The sequence below is a fragment of the Pangasianodon hypophthalmus genome, chromosome 12, assembly GCF_027358585.1.
Source record: "Pangasianodon hypophthalmus isolate fPanHyp1 chromosome 12, fPanHyp1.pri, whole genome shotgun sequence".
Taxonomy (NCBI): domain Eukaryota; kingdom Metazoa; phylum Chordata; class Actinopteri; order Siluriformes; family Pangasiidae; genus Pangasianodon; species Pangasianodon hypophthalmus.
In genome coordinates, this window is record NC_069721.1 from 7,239,634 (window position 1) to 7,247,849 (window position 8,216).

Below are 8,216 nucleotides of genomic sequence, written 5' to 3' on the forward strand. Positions count from 1 at the left end.
TATGGATATTTGGGGCAGTAAACATACACAGGAAGTGCCATTGCATTACAGCAAAAATAAACCAGGCCTTAGGAATAGCATAAATAGCAAGGAACTACTGAGACATTATCAACAGAACCTACATACAATTGGAAGCACTTACAGATGACCAGCACCTATTCCTTTTTTTAAAGGATAATATTAAGCATACTATTGCCTAGACACCCAGATGTTCAACCTGTTTTTGTGCGTTTCTCTCTCATTTGCTTCAGGCACATTGTTTATCTGACTTTTTTTGGCTCCCACTCCTCTTTGTGTTTTGCTCACTTTTTTCTTGGTAATGTTTGTTCTTGACTCATTATCCAGTTCAGAAGGCTGGAACTGGAACAGAAGGCTGGAGGAGAAGGCTGGAAAAATGGAGTCTGGGCAACGGCTTTACAAAAATCATTACTCGAAACTAGCTACTGAAGTCTTTGACTTTCTAGAATATCAGCCTCATTTGAAAAATATAATTGCTCCTTTTATTAACAGTGATTTCACCCACATTTCAGGAAATTGTGAGCTCCAAGATGTCTTAATTTCTTAATTTCTCATGAACCATATTCAGAGTTTACAGTTATACTGTAGTCCCAAATGTCCACTGACATGAATGGAAATGTACCTGTATTCAGTGTTAATTATTAATAAGTATTAATTATTATTATTATTATTATGCAGCGATGCGCATGTTCTTAAGGTGATCTTCTGGCATACCATTTAACACCTTGAAAAGAACACTTACCTTTAAGCCTTAAGAAAATTGTGTGATAAAGAATGCAGATTGACAAAGCAGATCAGGTTATATGGGTAAAGAATATCAATTGAAATACAATGTAGCATAAAAGCATAAAAAGAGCTGATTAAAAATGTAATGAAGAAAGAATCAATGAAGTTGATTGTCACAAATGGTCCTAGTGGTGATAATCACATTAATTAGTAAAATTCACAAATAGTTTAACAATTTGTATTTTACTTACATTGACAAGAAAGTCAAGAAAACCTTTTTTTTTTTTTTTTGCAAATTGAAATAAAAGATCTCAGATCTCTAGTAAGAAGAAAGTTTTAAAGATTTTAAACAGAGACTGTTTAATACCAGTAGTGAAGTGAAGTAACATCAGAAACTATATGATTAATGATAATGTCAATATAATTTTTAGATTTAACAGTCTGAGTTGCACTTCTGACATTTAGATACCAATGTGCACAATTCTGGTATTAACTCTTCCAAGTGTATCTGTAACTATAAACATACAGCCTATACATGCATTTTTCAAATCTTCATATATTGTGACTAAAATGAAGCAATTACACACACCCACACACACTCATATTAATACGAATTTCTTGTTTTGCATGCTAGACCAATCAGTAGAACATGCATTTGTCACAAATGAATGTATTGTGTATTGGTGCATTATACTTTCTTAGTATGCTATGTACCTCGGACCTTTCATAAGCATTGTGCAAATCTTTTATAAAGTAATGCCATAGAATTTATGAAAGGCGTATATCAGATCATAAGGTAAAATTAGAGATTTTTTGTGACTTATTCTTTACAGAGAGAACAACCTTCAACTGTCATTATGGTTTGACTGAGATTGATGTTAATTTGATTGACGCTAAATTGATTAGCACTTTAGCTTGAGGACATTAAAATCGCTGGCTGGCAAATGGGTCTGATAAATGAAGTTTTATTGGAATAATGCCAAATAATAGTTTTGAATTCAAATGGCCCACCAGAACTTCAGTTGAAAAGCATTCAATACAATGCTCATATAAGAAGTAGATGACAGGTAGACAACAGTCTGACAGAATTGACCCACAATAATTCATGTGAATACAAAGCTTCATATAAACCTTTCGTCAGTGTAGAATGTTGTGTTTGACTTATGAAGTTGTGGGTGTTTGTAGCAGGTTGAATAAATAACAAGGAAACACACACAGGTTGATCAGCTAATAAAGAAAAGCAGTACTGTTTTCCACTAACAAGTCATCTGCATCTTCTCTCCTCACACACATCTCCATGGTGTCAGCAGCTTGGGGATCATGGCACTCAGACTGTGGCATATTGAGCCACTTGTTTCCAGCAAAAAAGTTGACAACTGGTGAAGATTTAAGCGTGAGTTGGTCATGTAATGCAATGCAGACTTATCCGCCACCTCACGGGCTCTGATGCCCTAAACAAATTCACCACTTTCACTTTTGCTGAGGATGAAGACAAAGAGGAGCCCAACGTCTTAATAAAGAAATCTAACCAGATACAGTGGGGACCAAATGTTAGAAAGCACTAGTTTTCTGCATTCTTTTCTAATTTAAAACAAAATTTTCATTACAAATTATATTATTCACAGCAACTTGATTGAAAGTTGAATCTTTGAAATATTTACATTAATTTCAGAGTTTCTTCATATTTGGTACATCACCTTTTTGCTTTAATGACAATGTGTACTTGAGCTGGCATGGACGCCACAAGTTTATGCAAAACCTTATGATCCATTTTAGATCAGAGTGTTGTCTGAACACACGCTTCAGTAGAAGATATTAAACACGAGGAAAATTTGACCTTTTGTGCAGTTAACATGGTCAATATAAAATATTTGCTTACTTTTAAATAGGGACCTAGGAATAGTGCGGAATCTTGAATATTAAATATTCAACATATTGAACATTTTCTGTCTTTGTTTTAAATATTTAAAAATTCTTCAACTTTCTGTTTACTTCCAATTTTAAATTAAAAAAAAAAAATTCCAGATTTTCAATGTGGTCTCAGACTTTTGGACCCTACTGTATGATTGCAAGCCAAATAAGTCAACATGGAGAGGCACACATTGAACACGGCTAAACAGAAACCAGGTTAATATATTCAGTCATATTTGTTGGGGCACTGCAATTTCAGAGCTCTGACTAATGACCTCATCAGAAATCGACTGCTATCTGGAGTATAGGATGAAGCCCTCCAATGCTCGTTTGTTCTGAGAGCAAAATCTCACTTTGAAATCAGCTGTTAGCCTTAGCAAGTTGCACAAGCAGTCAGAAAAAAAAACAACAAAGCACTGTGTGGAGAAATAGAGGTATTCTCTCTCAAGTTCCCACAATGCTTTAAGTGCATTCTGCACCACATAAATGTTCTGCTTTTAACAAGCGCTGCAATGCCTGTGGCAAAAGAAATCATTTCTCTAGATGCTGTAGGTCAACCACACAGCCTAGCCAGATCAGGTCAGCACCAATTCTCGAAGACTTCTCACAGAAGGGGCTACACCCACAAAATTAATGAGCTAGAAACAGCAGAATCTCCACAATCCACTGACTTTCTCTACTGTAAAAGTGTTGACGTTGCTACAGAATGAGAGGAAATCTTCACAAATCTGACTGCATTCATAGTGGCCATCACGTCAGGGTAAAAAATACATACTGGGGCAAAATGCAATGTGCTACCACTCACTCTTGTGCATCACACTAACCCGACAGCTCAGATTGACTTCTCTAACACAGTTAACCTTAGATGCCATCGATTGAACACACAACATGAACACACAACACATCCAACCTTGAGGTGAATGGGCTACAGCAGCAGAAGACCACATCAGGTTCCACTCCAGTCAGCCAAGAATAAGAATCTGAGGCTATCATGGGCACGGACTCACCGAAACTGGACAGTTGAAGACTGGAAAAAGACCAGGTGATTTTTTTTCTAATCTTCAACTGTCCAGTTTGGGTGAGTCTGTGCCCATGATTGCCTCAGATTCCTGTTCTTGGCTGACAGGAGTGGAACCTGATGTGGTATCCACCTCAAAGTTTGATGTGCTGTGCTTTCTGAGATGCTTTTCTGCTCACTACAGTTGTAAAGAGTGCTTATATGAGTTACTATAGACTTCCTGTCAGCTCAGACCAGGCTGGTCATTCTCCTCTGATCTCTCTCATCATCATCAAGGTGTTTCAGTCTGCAGACCCTCTGCACACAGTATGTTTTTTGTTTTTCGCACGATTCTGTTTAAATTCTAGAGACTGATGTGTATGAAATTCCCAGGAGATCAGCAGTTTCTGAAATACTCAAACTAGCCCATCTGGCACCAACATTCATGCCATGGTTAAAAGTCACAAAGATCACACTTTTTCTTCATTCTGATGTTTGATCTGAACGTGAACTGAACCTCTTGATCTGTATCTGCATGATTTTATGCATTGTGCTACTGCCATATGATTGGCTGATTGGATAACTGCATAAATGAGCAGCTATTAAAGTGGACTGTGAGTGAATGCTGCCTTGCTCAGTGTGTGAAACTTGCCATGAGAGGGCCTACCAGCATCTCCTTTCTAGCCTTACAAGGAGTATGATTCCTGTGATCAAGAGTTTGCTCCCACCTAAAGTGGAAGATCAAGCGCATTCTGCCTCGGTAAAGGCCAGACAGGCGGAAAAAAAAGGGACATTATGACAAGTCTGCAAAAACACTGCCACCACTCTACAAAGGACAAACAGTAAGAATGCAAACTCCATGTGGCCATGACAGGTTGGCCATGGTGCTGGGAGAAGCTCCACAGTTAAACAGCTACAGAGTCCTGGCACAAGGTTCCACATATGAAACAGACACCATCTTCTGCGCACACCAGAGGAGTACAACACCCCTGGACAACCTGATATGATTCATTGCCTCATGTCATCAGTCAGAGCCCTCAGCATCTGAACCTAAAGAAAATGTGCTTAGTTCAGTCACAGCCCCTCAGGCATGCTCACCAACATCTCAGGAACACAAGACTGAAAGGTTGATTAGCAGCGAAAAGGGGCCCCTGGCCAACCGTTCTAGCAGAATCCCTAAACCTAATTCAAGATATGTGGACTTTGTGGTATAAACTGCTATTCCTGTGCTCCCCTTTTTTCAGGACTGTTTATAGACTCTATAGATACTTTAGCACAATAATATATGCATATGCTGTGTCATAGCATAATGGTTTCCTTTGTGATAGACATTTATGTTCCATATTTGATTTTAAGAAGGGGGATGCTGTGTTTGAAGTATGGGGTTGTAGGTGTTTGTAGCAGGTTGGACAATTAACAAGGCAACACACAGAAACACATAGGATGCTGTAAGAAGCAGGTTGGTCAGCTAGTAAAGAGTTGTCTTCCACTAACAAGGCATCTGAATCCTCTCTCCTTATACACATCTACAGTCATTTCAAAGGTTTTGTTTTGTAAACTATTTATGCACTGCTTATGAACATGTCATAAAGGTTCAGTATAGTTAAAGTGTAAATTCTTTAGTGTTTCTCCTGGTGGTGTCATAGATATGTGACTGAGTTAAATTCAGGAATCTTCTGAAAGATTGTAAAAGATAAAACATGTTGCATTTTCATGAAATGTGTTTCTCGATAACATGACAAGCTACATTTTTTTCTGTTAGTAAATGTAGGAGATAATTATGGGTATGGGGCAATTAGCTGTGGGTGGTATTTGTAGGTGCAGAGGGAAATGGCTGTGGGGGCGATTTTGCGCTCCAGGGCAAATAGCTGTGGGGTTTTTTTGAGGTTTTGTTAGAAATTAGCTTTGGGCGGAATTTGTGGATGTAGGGTCAGTTAGCAGATAACAGTTAGGGGCAGTTTTGTGGGCAGGCATGCAGATAACTATGTGGAGGTATTTGTAGAAGTGGGGCTAATTAGTAGGGGGTATTGATGATAAGAAAGAAAAGAAAGTAAGGAAGAGAAAGGAGTGACATATAGGGGGACATACTGCATGGACCTTTGCTCTGTGTGTGTGTGTGTGTGTGTGTGTTTGTCGACTGACTAAAATTCTGTTTTAGAATGTTGAGCTTTCCTATGATATCCTTATTGATTCCTATGAGAAAGAAATCCAATCTGTCCAAAAAGCACACTCCCTTATAGAATATATGTCTGTACCAAGTTTTGTGGTTCTATGTCAAAAGCTGTGTCATGAAAAATTCACTTTCTCTTCTTTTCAGGTAGAATAAGAATAAGAAGAGGAAAAATGAACAGTATGTTGGCACTGTCATGCCAACATGATACTAATAACAATAACAATAAGCAGAAGAAGAAGAAGAAGATGAAGAGCTGTATGTTGGCTCTGTCAAGCCAACATAAATATAAAACACTTCACTGTGGCTTATTATGTGTCAGAATGGAGCTTGCATGGTCTCAAGGGAGCTGCTGTGGTGCCAGCACACCGTATTTGAAGTTTCTATCAAACCACAGTTGAAATCCAAACTCTTTTTTCATTCTCTTGACAAATCACCTTATTGGTAGGATAAATACATTTTATTCCCTTCATCCCTGGCACTCAATCAGTCTTGTTTTCTGTGAGTGCTAGCAGAGAAATGGCAAATTTTGAAAGCGTGTGCTGCTCTCTGGTTATGGCAGTTACATTGTGTTTTGACATACTGGTATATTGGATTGTAGCTTTGTCGCGTTTTTTTTTTTTTCTGTCATTTTCCCCAGGTGATAATTCACTATATGTATGTTATGAAGCAGAGCCAATATGTGATGCAGTCTTTGTCTGCCTTTTATTATAATCTACCATATAACTGTTATATAATCACTAATAATGTCTCTCATATAACGTCATTACTCTTGATACTCAACAATATGACTCTTGTCTTGTTACGATTGTGCAAAGCCTGAGCAAAAACAGTCTCCTGTTACAATGAAATGATGAATAATCACAAAAGAGTCTCCAGTTATAATCAAATGATGAATAATCAAAGTCAATGGCAGAGCAGTAAGTGGAGCACTTTGATAGCAGCCCTATGTTCAAATAAATTTATGTATAAGGGAATACTGTAATAGATGGAATAGTCAGATAAAATAACATTGTTAAAATGTTTAAAAAAAAAAAAAAATTAATGATGGCTTTTTGTTTCAGAGGGAACTATGCAGTGCAATTTTGTTAGTTTTAGATGGAAAGATTAATTAGCCAGAATTGGACAGGGTTTGGTGCAAACTGTATTGTGAAAAATACAGGCTGCAAAGAGTTGTGCAAAAGTAAAGGTATAGGCTATCATGCCAGCATAATAATAATAACAATAACAAGAAGAAGAAAAAGAAGAAGAGCTGTATTTTGGATTTGTCAAGCCAACATAAATGTAAAGCATATATTTTAGACCCTTTAATGCTGACTGACCATCATTTGAATAACACATAGTTGGTACATGATTTCATAAGAACATAGATTCAAAGATGCATGGGTCTATGCACTGCCTGACTCTATGATACCTCTATCTACATTATAAAACCATGGATCATGTTTATATTGCGGGTTCCATTAATTTTGCACTCAACGCACAGTCACAATAACTGACAATTAAAACCCCCTTAAGGGAACATTCAAAATCAAACTCACAGCACCAACCTTCTAGTCAGTTGATGCTGTGCAGCATTTGCCTGCTGTCTTCCTTAGGCGATCAAGATCATTTCTTGTCAGACAGTGGATATTTATCTTCTTTCGGCAGCTGACAGCTGAGAAGGTTCCTCAATCGCAGTTGCTGATTCCTCAGAGGTATACCAATATTAATTCATTTTGATCTACTGTTTACCTGCATAGTGTGCTGCAAGTGAAAGAGTTGAATATTTTACATTGTGCATCTCTCAATCATTTGTTTCCATATGGAGTCCACTGCATTTTGGAAGAATTACCAACAAAAACACATTTTCAGTATCTAATGAAGACAAGAGTGTGTCTTAAGTGGTGTGTTAAGCCTTAGGCACTTTAATCATACATCACAAAATGGAAAACATGAACATGCCAATGAATTAATGAAAAAAAAAAAAAGGCCAGTTTGCTGAACTTACAGACAATTTAAAATCTACAATATTCACTATGAAATATTGAAACACATGTAAATCATATATAAACTAAATTGAACATCTAAGGTGTTTTTGTGTAGAACTTTCATGGCATTATTAATTCTTAATTAATTAATTACTTAATGCTGAAGTCCATGTTTTGATAATATCTAATGCAGTAAGCAATGTTAGTTAAGGAAATCTTTATGTAAAACATTACCCTTTATTTTATATGTTTCTTTGTTTCTGAAGTCACTGGCTACTGGTTAAGATGGGAATTCAACCAGAGAGAAAAAAAAATGTAAGGGTAAATCTAGTGCGTCCTGATTTAAAAAAAAAAAAAAAAAAAACATTCTGCTTTCCATTATTTCCTTATAGGTATTACACACTTTTGAGTTTTCAGGGGAAGT